At 42.5% G+C, this 13112-nt stretch overlaps 1 protein-coding gene across 1 annotated transcript in view; it reads right to left on the reverse strand.

Moving 5' to 3' along the window:
• P2RY8 (P2Y receptor family member 8) overlaps window positions 1-10340 on the reverse strand; it is a 47376-nt gene extending 37036 nt beyond the window's left edge. The window contains exon 1 of the mRNA XM_061459823.1: window positions 10119-10340. The gene's annotated coding sequence lies outside the window, so the exon portion shown is untranslated. The remainder of the gene's footprint in view (window positions 1-10118) is intronic.
• Window positions 10341-13112: the final 2772 nt, after the last annotated feature.

The following is a 13112-nucleotide window of genomic DNA, read 5'->3' on the forward strand; positions in this document are numbered from 1 at the left end:
ACCCAGTTTCTTAATTTATCATGCACCGTTGCTTAAAGGTGTCATCCATGTCTCAACAGAAATCTGTTTTCCCCCTTCTTTTTAATAAAAGGAGAAAAAAAAAGAAAAAAAGGTAGATGATTTTACTGCTCATTAATAATTGATTGTATGGCAGTTGCACCAAGAAAAGCTTTTGATGTTTCCAGCCACACATTAGCGAAGAAATTCTTTCCGCAACATGCATACAAAAAGATTAGTGCTATTTCTTGCAGAAAGGAAGTGGCATGTGAGAGAGAAAGAAGTTAGGTAGTACATGTTTCCAAAGATCTCTCTATTGCAGCTCGAATCAGAAACCTCCATCCTACTCTTATGATACGAGCACCAGGCAGTACTTTCAAACTTGAAATTATTCCTGGGAACTATGCGGTAAAAAAAAGTGAGGGTCAAATTGTAGTCCCAGTTCTGCTGAGAGGGGAGTAAAATCATTGCATCTCCTGGAATGATTCCATGCTTACTGACATCCTTACAGGTCTACAGCTTTGCTCCATACATCCTCGTTGCTTTTGCTTGTAAAGCTGTGCATGCAAAATGCTCCCACTCAGGCCAGGGAAGGTACTTTGGGGTGACTCAGGGAAGAACCCATGGCTCTTGGGATACTCAGGGGGCACAGGGAGCCATCTAAGAGAGAATGCAAGGAGGGCAGCACCTGTGGATGTGCAGTAAGATGGGAAAGAAGCAAAAAAGGAAGCAGAATGGCTCAGGAACCCTGTGTTGGAAAGCCCAGGCAGCTGGAGAGAAGAGCTGCCTGCCCAGGGCACTTGCTATGGCAGGTGTCCTCTCAGATGCAGCTTTCCAGAGGAGTGGCAGCCTCAATGCAAACCTGGTGCCTCAGATGCCTGCAGCACTCCAGCTGCAGCATGACCCCAGCTCCCACAGGGTGCAGCTGTGCCCCATGGAGCCACTTCTGTGGCTGGTGCTCCCTGGCAGCAGACATGGATCGAGAGCCAAACTTTGGGCAGCAGGTGAGGCTGTAAGGCCAGCTCATGGGAGAGGAGAGGTGCAAAGCAGCAGGTTGAGTTTCTGCTGTGCTATGCTTTGCTGTACACTTCAGATACTAGGGGCTACACAACGTATTGGGCCGTGACCATAAATGAATGACAAAATCATCAACACCATTAGAAAACGTAACTACAATACGTTAACACTGAATGTATCAACAATGCAAATACTGACTGCAAAGAGGAAACCAAATTTACGTAGGCAGATTTAAGCTAATCTGAGTGTCTTTTTGCCATTCTGTTTTTAACTGCAGGCTCTATAAACTCATCTATACTTACCCTTGACCCAGGCAACAACGAATTATGCTCTCAGTAAGATATTTGTTTGCTGCATGACTGAATGTTTATTGTATTGTCTTCAGTCATTTCCTTTAACAATGAGAACGGGAAAGAAGCTTTAGAAGAGTGTTTTTTTAAGCCCTAGAAATGTAGTCCAGCAGGGTGCAGGGCCCCTGCACTAATGTATACCTTGCATTTCTAATACATATCCTGGAGTATTCTGATGGCAAGGAAGATCTGCTCCTTTCTTGCTATTCACACTGAGCTGCATTTAGTACCAAGAATTGTCTCTAAGAGAATTTGCAATCATGTTCTGGCAGAGAGCCGCATACACTCTTCTGTGGTTTTTGCAGTCTGAGCTCTAAAATAGCAGTCTTTTCAGGTCCCAGATAAAATTATATTGTGTATCTTTTCCATAAGAAATGTATTTTCAGTTCTGCAATTCTTCTCTCAGGAAGTTCTTGGCATATCTTCAGTTCCACTGAATGTCTCAGGAATGCATCTGCAGATCTTCATTTGTGCCTTTTGCTGAAACTCTTTGTACCCAAATAACAACAACGGAATTAAAGAGGGGACTGTTTAAGCAGAGTCTCTCACCTAAGTGGTGTTTCTTAAGGGAAACATCTCAGGGCAACAAACACATGAAAGTGAGCTGCTATCTGTCATTCCTGTGCTGAAAAGTGCTAAGTATCTTCCAAAGTGGAAGTGAAATCTTGAAGAGGAGTCACACCAAAGGAGCAGTCCTGAACATCTCAGGTGTTTGCAGCTTCAAGAGAACAGTTCCTGGGCATTGCCCGAGGCTTCTTCACTTGGCCTGAACTGGAGCATCACCTTCTTCTGCAGAAGGCAACTGTGAAGGGTGACAGAGCATGGACCTGAAGAGCCGGCTCCTTCCTGGAGACAGCAGGCCACACAGGCTCTCCTTGCCACACAGCAAAGACCTCCGGGTCAGTTAAAGGGGAATTTCACAGAGGAAGCCTGAGGCATATAGCAGCTACGGGAGACATGACAGGAGCCTGGGCTGACAGGAAAGTGAGCGAAGGGCCGTCAGGGCAGTGGGCAGCTTTCACTGCGGGGCATCTATCCTGTTTTGTTAACTAATGCTGCCAGAGCGGTAGGATGGATTTGGTGATCTGTTCTGGGATTACCCTTTTTTAGGAAAGAAGGCCAAATAAGTAAAGAACACATTTTATTTCTAAAATGTGTGTATTATGTGTATTTAAGCAGCAAATTCCCTTACAAGTCAGAAAAACTTTATTTTTATCTTGGAAAATACTATGCATTTTCTTCCATAAATAAATATTTATTTTTAAAAATAATTTTCCACAATGTTTAGTATGTCTCCCAGTTTTAATAGCAGTTTTGGCATTTGTACATAATGCATCAGGAATGGATGTTTCCTTAGGTACTCTGAATAGCTGTTCCACCAAATAAAAGTTTCCACTAATGTGTGTTTTTACTCCTTCTCAATTATTATTCCTCTCTGTTCTCCAGTCCCATTTTCTCTTGTCACCCTGGATTCAGTCCATTTCTTGCTAACAGGATTCTGGTTAGAAGGTGCGTTACATGTTTAGGTTGCTTAAATTTAGTAGGATTTAAACCTATGCGTTTTTTTGTGGTTTGTTTGGGGGTCTTTTTTTTTTTTTTTTTTTTGTTTTGTTTTGGGGGGGTTTGTTTTGTTTTTTATTGTTTCATTTTGTTTTTTTATAAGGCATATTGTCCCTTATCATCCTTGTGGCCCTCCTCTGGACTTGTTCCTACAGGAGACAGGTAACAGTCTCTCCTGGTGACTTCTGCCATGATGCCGAGCTACTGACACAATGAATGCAGGTGTTCTCAATTGTTTGATGGGCACCAAAATCCTCCTGTGGGCTGTCTGCTGCCACATGCAAATATAACAGGCCTAACAGCAGCAGCCAAATGACAGCTTGAACTCCCTTCCCTGAAAGCAAGGGAGCAGCTCATGGAGTGGAGAGCCCCGGGGGGGGGGGGGCTCGATTGCTTTCAGTCCGGCACCACTCACTGGGAGTGAGTGAACAAGCTGTCTGGCTGGGTTTAAACCACGACAGGCTCCCTGGCCAGCAGCAAGTATGGGAACATTTACTATAGCTGCAGGAAAATACACCCATGAGTGAGCAAATGAATCTGAAGTCGTTTGGAGGAAGGCCCTAGCATATTTGTATAGCTCTAACAGAAACACTGAAAGCACCAGTATCTATCCCAGTTGAGATGGCCAGCCTGCTGGACCAGTGTGAGCCACTGCTTCTTCTACATGACCTGGAATATTTTGGGAAACCTGAATCCAGTGGCAGAGAAGCAAGCCAGTTTGGCTGACAGTGTCCAAAAAGCATCTGCAGCAGCATTTCCTTGGTCCTCACAAACCAGTTCAGCACTGAACAAACTCTTAGAGAAGACCTAGGAGCCCCATGAGAAAAGGGAAAATTGAAAAAATAATTATATATTTTCCAGGAATTCTTTGTTTCCTGTGTAGTCTAGCACTATGGTTTTATGAAAACAAAAAGCTCTGCTACGACCTGAAGCAAACTTTTCTCTGGGTTTGATTTCTTTTTCCCCATCTACTGTTGAAGTATCTTTAAACTTAAGGCCTTGGTGGAAAGTGAAAGGATTTTCAACTGACAGTGGCAGCTAGATGGCAGGCAGATTTTCAAGTTGCTGAACATGTGTAAGCCTCCAGAAGATCAAAATATTTTGTTTCCCTGGTTCCCACAGCATAAGCTAATTTGTATTGGATTTTCTACCCTGAAAATTCCTCCTGCTCAGGTACGGGGGATATTATTCATCTTCCTTGTTGACTCCCACATTCACAGATGAAGGGGAGCCTCAGCTTTTATTAATATGTAGTGACCCATTTGTAATTTCTGATTCTAGAAACAGAGCTGCAAATGTGAGAGGCTGTATGTTTAATGAGCCTATGGCTGGGGATGATAAGAGACACTTCCTGCAGGTTTAAGCTCATCTATTGTTTTTCATAACAATGGGGAAAAAATCAAATGTGTTTTCTAAATCAGCAATTTATGACACAGTTAGTTTGCATTCCCTAATGAGGAAGCGTTAGGGAATACCCAGACTTAAGAAGGAGAAAGGATTTCAGGAAACAGGATAAAAATCAAGGCTAGTATGTCAGTAATTGCAGCTCATTAAGCTACACAGTATGTAAATAAATGTCATTGCTCAGTAAGTCAGTTTTCTTCATCACACACGTAGAAGCCTCGACTGACGCCGCCTTCCTTCCCCATACAATTGTATGCATTTTCATGAGCATGAAACCCTTCCTCCCACATGCTGCAAGATCCTCCTTCAATGCAGAAGTCACTGGCTCTCCCTTTTTGATATGAGCTGTCCTGTCCCTTCCCTAACAGCAACAGCTGGCACCACAAACATCCTCCTGCTCCTGCAAGAGCAAGGCAGCAGCAAACAATTGCTGTCCCAGGGAAGGGAAGAGAAGCAGCAGGAGGGACAGCCAACCCTTTTCCAAGATTCCTCTGTTGTTAACTTATGCCAGGTCACATTCAGGAAAATCAAAACTGCTGATTACAAAGCCTTTGCTTCTTATCCCCCCTCTCCCCAGCTTCTTTCCCTTCTGCAGGCTCTGGCTGGATGCAATGCAGGGCTCTGTCCCCCAAAATACACTTTCAGAATGCTGCAGCGGAGACTGTGACTACTCGGGAAGCCTGATATGTCTTCAAGGGTGTCTGCTTTGACTGTGAGATCAAAGAGCAGCTAGGGAGCTTTGACCACCCTCAGGGACTTGCCGCCGTTTGACCAAAGCCAAGACACAGGCCAGCACTGAACTGCAGATGTGAAGGAGCAATTGCAATCCAAACACTTCCCTTGGTTCCCTCTTCACTGCCACCATTACTTTACTTAACTCAGACTTGGCCAGTTGTACAAACTGGAGATGGAGAGGATGGAGGTGGTTTGATCTCCTTTCCCAAGTAACAAGGAACAGGACAAGAGGTAACAGCCTGAAGCTGCAGGGGAGGTTTAGTTTTGATATTAGAAGAAGTTTCTTCACCAAGGGGGTTGTCAGACTTTGGCACAGGCTGCCCAGAGCAGCAGTGGAATCACTGGAAGTGTTCAAAAACTGTGTAGATGAGTCCCTCAGTAACATGGCTTAGTGGTGGTCTTGGCAGTGCTTGGGGTAATGGTTGGGACTTTTCCAACCTGGTTGATTCATAGAGTTATAGAATAGTTAGGGTTGGAAAGGACCCTAAGATCATCTAGTTCCAAACTTTATGAACAAGTTTTCTTAGGCCCAGCTATAGCTTACAGCAACCTTCACCCTTGTTTTGTCAGCAAAGATAACATTTCCTTTTCATCTTCCTCTACCCTATAAGGCCAGATAAGAGTCAGTTTAAAGCTCCAACGCTAATCAGCTGATACTGCAGCAGTTTTTTGGCTAAAAATCACATTAGCTTTGTCTGGAGGGCAGTCTGTCCCATGTCTCTGAAATTGCTGTCCTGGAATAAAATGAAATCTCTTTCTAGAAGTGCCCATTTCTTCCAGTTGAAGATTAACCCAGACACCTACATTTTAGACTTTGTGACTTACTCCAGACAGGCAAGTCTTAACTTATGGGTGTATTAATAAGTTAAACTCATTACTGCCATTTCTGGGCATATATTCAACATGCAGGTTCTCAAAACTGGCCATGGTATACTCAGTATATGAAACTAAACTATTTTAGAGTGAAGCTTAGAAGAAACGTGATAACAAATGAGTATAAAAGTAATCTTCCCCCTCCCCCCAGTTCCTCGTAAAGAGAAATAACTATTTCATTTCTGTGGGTGTACAGGTTAGAAAAATTAAAAACATGAATCTGAGTTAGTACCAGTTTGTGCAACTGATGCTCCAGATTATTAAGTCTAGGGTATTGTTAGCTATGCCTACAGACCTTTCAAATTAAATGTTGCAGAACTAGAGCATGGGACCAGAAAGTAACACTGTATTTTTAATTCTTAGCACTTTTACCTGGAGGTCCTACTGCCAGTATCATGTATCTAGAAATACTAAATGTGAGAAATATAAAGAGGTTGTTTTAAAAATCAGGTTTTTTTCCTTTAATACTAGCTTTATAGATTGTCATTCACTGAAATTCATACCTTCAAAACCTTTTTTTTGCAACTAGGGGGATGATAAACTTTCTTTAAGAGCAAAAAATGTGTGAGAAGAAAGTTCAAATTCTAATTGAAAGGAATAAATGAATGCAATTAAAAAAGGATCTGAGGTGATCTGGAGTTGAACCTAAACCAGTTCCATTTATCCACAAGAAAAGTTCCCTTGAGAGAAAAGAGAGAAATCCAGCCTCAGCTGTTTTGAATATGACCAGGTAGAAGAATCACAGGCAGCTGCACTGATAGAAAAGAAGTCATGCTACTGGTGCGAGATGTAGGTGAATCCTTCTCTGAAGGATATTTTTGCAGCTGCAGCATGGAATATAAACTGCTGACTAAATGTTTCCAGATCAACAGGAAAGGAAGTTTCCAAAAGGAAGACAGGCATTTATTAAAGGGAAAATGACATTTTTAAAAGTAGCTTGGGATGTCAAACTTATGAAAACTAGGAGATAATAGCTTGAAAAATCACTCTCCCTCTGTACAAACATTGTGAGAAAGTTTGCTCTTTGACTACATAACCATAGTCACCCTTCCCCTTGTGCATCTGCTGGGGGGGATGGGGGGGGGGGGGGAGGGAGGGGGTGCTTCTGGGCTTGAGTGTGAATCCAACCGTAGACAAAATGCAAAAGACTTATTCAGGAATCGCCATCATGCATGCCGGATTTCGAATCTGTAGTGACGGGCAGCTACCCACCAGGTGGTGCCATGCAAGCACGCTGGTTTACAGCGGTACCTCCAGCAAGGGCCTTGCGCTCCTCCAAACTGCAATCTGTTCTAGTAGAAATCAGCCCAGGGAGATAATTCTTGCAGCTGTGTTGCTACCCTGCTCTTTGGAGCTCTGTTCTATTTTTTCAAGAAACAATGTAAAGTAAACATGAAGGAAAGAAAAAGAAAGAATCTTGCTATAATTCATACATTTTTTGACACTGTCTCCACTGACTTTTCCTCCATGTGAAAAAACATATATTCAGTCCCGAGATAAAAGTTTTGATTGATGTTTCTGTGTTGAAACAATTGTGCTTATTAGCAATGATCAGGCAAACTGGTATTACAACAATGAAAAAGTGTTGGGGTTTAGTCAGCAGATACCAACACTGACAGCACAGTTTGGGATGGAAATATGTGCTGTCCTAGGGTGGAAGATAATCTCTGACACCCAGTAATACTCTCTTTCTTCCACTTGTCTTCACAACTATTTTACTAGCATGCCCTTTCCCACACACAAATCTTAACAATCTTTTTTGGACAGTATGAAATCTGGCCTTCCATCTCCTGCCTGAACTCCCTGTGGAGGACAGTTTATTCATTTATACTAAGCATTTTACTTCCTTTTGTCCCTTTTCCATTTGACTCACTCCTGCCAAGGTATCTACTGTGTCTGACTTCTGCTTCTGGGTAGAGCTCATCCACAGCAAAAAAATCTGGCACTTTTGGAGGCAGAAGAAAAATAACACAGTGTGTACAGAAGGTGAGAAAGCATCTTCTATATATCCTGCTTTTGGGGGACTCTTTGGGCTCTTTGGTGCTTTCAAGGCAACTGAGAGGAAAAAATTGCTGAGTCCTGATAGCTTCATCCAGATAGCCCTGCAGAATAATTCAAATAACTGTAAAAAAATAGTTATAGAAAAAAATCTTAAAGTCCAAGAAGCAATGGCCCACAATACAGTCATCAGAATTCAGTACTGTCCAATAAACAACTTCAAAGTGAGACAGACTTGTTTTCAAACATCACAAGGAGTCGGTCCTCATGCAAAGCGTTGGGATAACATAAATATAGCCATTCCAATGTAGGATCCTAAAATGTCTGGCTGAGGGGTGACAGAGTTTTTAATGTTGTAAGCAAAACACCTGTACCTGCCTCAGAGCTCCTGGGACACACTCCCAGGCTGGGACTCAGTCAGGTGGCTTGGTTTCCTGTCAGAGGACATCTTTGGATGCAGGTGCCTGAGATTTGAGGACAGAAAGGCAGGTGCCCTCATCTCAGCTAGATGGAGATCTGCCTCAGGTTGAGCAGATCATAGCAAGAGAGATGCTGCTGCATCACTTCTGGATTCCTGAAGCTGAGGCAGTGGCACCTGCTGAAAATCCCTATTGTTCATTTCCAGGGAACTGCTGCCAAGACAGGGCAGGAAGAACATGTTTAATGCCATGCTTTGATGCATGACTGAAATGGCAAGTTTCTGACCCCCAAACAAAGTGTTGTAACCGAAAGTTCATTCCCATATTACTGGTCTTCTTACAGTAATAAAGCACCTGAAATGTCTCTGAAGAAAGGGACTTTTTTGCTCTGACTCAGACCAGGTGCCATAAGTCTTTTCACCTTAATGTTGTGCCTTCATGCTGATTTTATGGTGAAATTTAACCTCACAAATACAAAACAAGTCAAAAACCAGTGTTTGCATTCCCTTTCATTGCATGTTCCTCACTAGTAAGGGCCATGAGCATTTTTTCAGCTGTTTCACAAGCAGATTTTGAAAAATGAACTTAGTATCCATCACCAGCATGAGAAGGCAGAAAAAAAGGAAAGCACTGAATTGCAAATTATTCATCGCTTTCCTTTTCCTTTCCTTGTGTTTTGGCAATGGTGTCCCTTACCTCCATAGCTAGCTCACAACTTGTCTATGAATTACAGCAGGGCCTTCATTTACTACCAAGTCAGTTCAACATCCAACAGTTAAAAAACTTCAAGCCATATTTATCTCTGAGCACCTTCACTGGCACAGAATCAGTTTCAAGCTATTTCAAGAAAGGACTATAACAATTTGGCAAGCTCATCATTCAATCAGTTTATTTAAGGCAGGATTTATTTCCTACCACATCTATAGAAAAAGTAGTTTCCACTGCACATACATACATGAGGCAATAGAAAGCTCAGAGTACTGGCTTTCATTTTGTGGCATGGCTGGCTCACATTCTCAATCCATAAATGAAACTGCACTTACACTGTCAACAAAGCTCTGTTTTCTCCCTGTGGGATCTCACCAGAAACCACTGGTAATTTTTACTTTGTTGTGCCCAGCTGAAGATAAACCATCTCCCTGTGTGGAACTGCCAAAAGTATAAGCCATTTAAAGGGAGTCAGCAAGACTATACAGACAATTTCCTTGATTCCATTACAGCTTTTATATTGAGATGGTTTTGCCAAGCAGCTCTTACTGCACAGAAGATTCAGTCCAAAACATGTCACTGCTCATGCCTGTAAATGGTGAGGTAGTGATAAATAAATAAAAAGGGAAAAAGCTCCTCTTATAACAAGTGGAAAATGTCTACATTGCTTAGATTAGACCTTTTACCTGTGTTTAACTTGAGCTACCTCACTGCCTGGAAAGACACTTTAATATCTATTAAAGTGATGTAAAGCTCATTTGCATGATCACGTGAGTAATATTGTCAGCAATATTTTTAGTGCATTGAAGTATCAAGTAGAGCATTGAAGCTTCCTATCGAAATACAAATAAGCCCCGTTGTTATCAACTAGCATGTCTGTTATGGTCTAACCACTGCCTGTAGAAAGAGAGGTATTTCAAAACTGTCTGCCTTTATCCCCTCCTCAGAGCAGTCAGTCCATACCACACTACAAAAAGTCATTATTTTTGTGTCTGTATGAAGCAAACGCATGATGTTCTCAGCTTTCAATGTTTTTACATGTTCCAGTCTATCCTACCTCATTGCAGCTGCAGACTCCTCTCTCTTCTCTACTGTGAAAGTCTGTTCTGAAAACTTCAGCCACAGCCACAAGAGAACAGTGTGCTTCCTGAAAGAGACTTGTGCAAAATCAACATTTTCTGCTTCTAAGGAACAAAATGGTGATTGGCAGAGTGAGCCCCCTTCCAGAGATGATCAGAAAGAGTGCTGAGGTTTCTGGGAAGTTCAGGCGTTTTCAAATTTGGGTTTGGTCTGAGTCAGAACAAAACTAGACGCACAGAGAGTTGTGCTTTTTTTTCCCCACAAACCAAAGATTCCAAGAAATTACGGTGTTTCCTCAGATGAAACACACCTTGGGTGCTGCCCCTGTTCCAGGAGGCTGATGCTTCTGAAGGTTTCATCTGCTACAGCAAACACTTAAGGATTTTATTGAGTTACTGAGTATGCCCATTGCCTGCTGCACAAATACTTTAAAGCCTCTGCTTCCAGCATGGGCTTCTCAGGCCATGGCCATGGCCTAAAGTTCTTTCACACTGGTGGCCCCACACTGCAAGACCCTGAGAGCACCAGCTGGGACCTAGCAACTTTGTCGATGATGCGAAGTGTTTCCAAGAAAACACTTGAGGTAAAACAACAGCTGCCCTACCCCTCTCCTCAGGGTCGAGCTGCCCCTGCTCAGTCTCTGCTGCTGCCCAGCTGGGTAACATGGGGTCATGCTGCCAGGGCAGAAATTGCTGTGACTATCCCTGGGGCATCTTTGCATCTCCCATTTTCTTGGGAACTGCATTTGCGAACAGATCCCTAGTCTTGGTCCTTGCCTGAGCTACACCACAGTCTGGGCCCAACTCTGTACCTGCTGACCATCACCTACTGCACCCTGATGGACTTGTACCCATCCCATCACTGTGGCTGTGTTGATGGCTGCAGGACTCTGTGCTGGCCATGGGCACCATCCCATCCCATCCCTGCTCCTTTGGGTGTTGCTAAACAGACCTTTTGGAAGGTCACAGCCCTGCCAGCCTCCCAGCCAGCCTTGGCTCCTGGCTTGCTCCTCTGGGGCATCCTGTCCTCACCAGCCCCTAAGACATCTTTATGGTAAAGCGAAAGCAAAAGGGTGCTCTTCTTCTCACTTCTCAGCTACTCTAATTTGTGTACATATTTGGTTTTATGGGCTCCAGTAATTTCTTAAATAAATGTCAGGGCAGAAAACTGAGGAAAAAAAAATCACAATACAGCTACTGTGTATGTGTGTGTGAAGGTGCAAGCACTCGATCAAAAGAGCCCAACTGAAAAGAAAAGGAAATACTTTGAACATTTCCCATTAGGAGTTATCCTTTCAGTAGAGAGGCACAGGTACCGGGCTAACATGTTGAACTCTGGCTATAGTGTCATATCAAACAGATGTAGAGAGGAAAAGCTATAAGACTCCAGGCTCTTCTCTAATCCTTTCATGGGATTTTCTACAGGAGATATCAATTCCCTTTCATAACATATCATCCTTCTCAAAAAAGTCATATAGAAACTGTTGAAAACTGCTGTACTTTTCCAGTGGCTCACTGAGGTTTATCCTCAGCTGTCAAGTAATTGCCCTATGAGAACAGTGGATAAACCAGGCTTTTTCACACTAACTGTTCCACAGGAAAAGCACCCACCAAAAAAAAAACACTTCTGTAATAGCCTTTCTCTGTAGAAAGAACCTTTGTTTAACTATTATTGATTTACCTAAAATACTTGAAAAGCTCTGTATATTGTCAACCTGAGTATTCCTAAGCTCTGAATGCAATGAGTATTGATACATTAACAGGTTCACCAGCTTTGCACAAAGATGCCTCTTCATAGTGTCCAGAGTCACAGATGTCTGTCCAGGACAGTCAAAGCTTTCCACAGAAGAGTCCATTTTCTCCCCACATTTTTCAGCTGACCACAGTGCACTGACATCAGTTCAGGTCACCTTCCTCCACTCTATTGTCCCTCCAGAATCCACATCTTACCCACCTTCCCTCACTCTCACCACACCAGTTTCACTTCCCCTCTCAGCAGTTAGTTGAACACATGTGCACAGAGCTGAACAAGAACAGTCCCTCTCCCTGCAGCAAATCCATGAAGCAGAAGTAAAATAAACTGAGCAGCTATCTGACTTTTGGTTTTCATTGTTATGCATTCTCCATCCTACTCACTTCAGCTGCTGCGGGCACCTTGCCCACAGTTCACACTATCAGGTCTTTAGAAGGGATGCTGAGTAAAAAGTTTCTCTTGAAGCCTAAGTGACTTTAGAAGGCAAAATCTGACTTGGGCTCATAAATTGTGTAAAGTTCAGAAAACTTTAGCCTTTTCTTGAGATGGATACATACATGTAAAAGTACTTGGTATCATAAAACATGAGTGGGAATACACAACTAAGCAAAAGCTTAATACATAGCTAAATGAATTAACTAGATCAGTAGTTGTAACACTGAAACCCTGTTTTCAGAAAACAGCTGTTGCCTTAAACAGGGAAGTTTTTCACACCTTTATTTAACCATAGGAAAGCCTGGATTCCATACAGACATTTTCAATAAAATATAGTTTGCTGTAGTACTCAATTCAGCACAGTTTTACATAATTACACAATTAATGTGGCAAAATAAAAGCACATCACTTATAATCCATGGGACTTTGGGGAATTTATAAATCAAATATTTGTCTGGAGGGTTTTAATCTTCTGGAATCTGTCTCACTAACACACAAAGTAAAGGTAGACCAAAACCTGGATTTACCCTTTTATAACTCACAGTATAAGAAAGGGCAATCATAGTTTCACAAAGCAAATAGGGCTAGATGGGGCCTTATTTGTTCATATCTTTTTCCTGTGGCAAAATCATGCAGAGAATGAGCTCCTTCTTACATAAGCCCTTGAAATACTCTTCTTATCCAGGCTAGACAAACTCAAATTCTACAAACTACAAAGACTGAACAAATGCTACCACAAATTCAACACTTCTGTCAGTCAGACAAACTGAGAAAAGAGTTATTC

Source organism: Pezoporus flaviventris, unplaced genomic scaffold (genome assembly GCF_033815535.1).
Source record: "Pezoporus flaviventris isolate CSIRO_AGI_PZ_B2104156 unplaced genomic scaffold, CSIRO_AGI_Pfla_v1 ptg000030l, whole genome shotgun sequence".
Lineage (NCBI taxonomy): Eukaryota > Metazoa > Chordata > Aves > Psittaciformes > Psittacidae > Pezoporus > Pezoporus flaviventris.